The sequence below is a fragment of the Seriola lalandi genome, unplaced genomic scaffold, assembly GCF_002814215.2.
Source record: "Seriola lalandi dorsalis isolate HSWRI2012SDOR001 ecotype SW California unplaced genomic scaffold, Sedor1 jcf7180002054979, whole genome shotgun sequence".
NCBI lineage: Eukaryota > Metazoa > Chordata > Actinopteri > Carangiformes > Carangidae > Seriola > Seriola lalandi.
In genome coordinates this window covers 245,441-246,534 of record NW_019525529.1, presented here as the reverse complement: position 1 = coordinate 246,534, position 1,094 = coordinate 245,441, and the positions used below count along the sequence as shown (strand labels likewise).

Below are 1,094 nucleotides of genomic sequence, written 5' to 3'. Positions count from 1 at the left end.
AGGGAAGAGTGTGGTGACGTAGTATAAAGCAACAGTCCAAGTCAGGAGGAGGTTGCGGTGGATGGATGGGAAAACAGGAATATGACACAGGAAAGCAGTGTCTGATTCTCATGTGAAAGTAGCAGTTTATATTGTGTATGACGCTTTGACAAATTTATCCACATTCTTATTATTGTTACCATGACAACAAAGATAGTGTAATATCTAACCCTAACCCTAACCCTAACCCAATACTTATTTTAACCCAAATCCTTTCCTAAACCTAACCAAGAAGTTTTTGTGCCTAAGCCTAAAGAAGCCTTGACCGTTATTATAGTAACCATGGTGACAAAAGTAGATACGCCACTCTCGGCACAGTCTGCGTGTTTATTACAGTAACCATGACAACTGAGGTCCGGTACGCCTGTTGCTGACACTCCTGAGACACTCCTGTGGGTCATATCAGAGGGCTGAGAAAAATGACTTATCTGGTTTTTCAAGTTGGAGGTCTTGTTGCTAGTAGTCAGTCAGTCAGTCACAATCATTCGCGTTTTTAGGGCTGATGTGGTCCAGCCAAAAATGTCAGTTACTCATTACTTAAAAAAAATCACATTACTATAACGACACTTTCCAACAGCTCAACAGTTTCACACTTACACGTCACATCTGTTGTATTTAATGAGTAGGAACAGAAATGAGACACTTTGGTTTAAGAAGACACACAGAGTGTAGCAGTCCACAAAACATAGGCCAGTCACCACACACACAACTATACTCACAAAAAACTAAAGTCCCACGTTGACACACACACAAACACACACACACACACACACACACACACACACACGCACACACACACACACACACACACACACACCCTGGAGTACCCCTGGTATCCCAGTACCAGAGCTGACACATCCTGGACCAGTGTCTCTCTCCACTGACTGCAGGGACAAGCTTCATGTTGAACTCTAATCCAACTAAGACAGCAAGCCCACCTATTTCTACCTGAGCCAGTTTGTTTTCCAGTGTGTTTGATGTGAAAATCAACATAAAGCACTTTAAACATATAGACTATTATCTCTAATCCTGAGACTGACACACACACGTACATA

General features: G+C 42.2%; 1 protein-coding gene across 1 annotated transcript in view; it reads left to right on the top strand.

Annotated features, from left to right (window-relative positions):
- Window positions 1-1,094, top strand: part of LOC111647012 (uncharacterized) — a 4,805-nt gene that overhangs the window by 1,702 nt on the left and 2,009 nt on the right. The gene's annotated exons all lie outside the window — the stretch shown is intronic.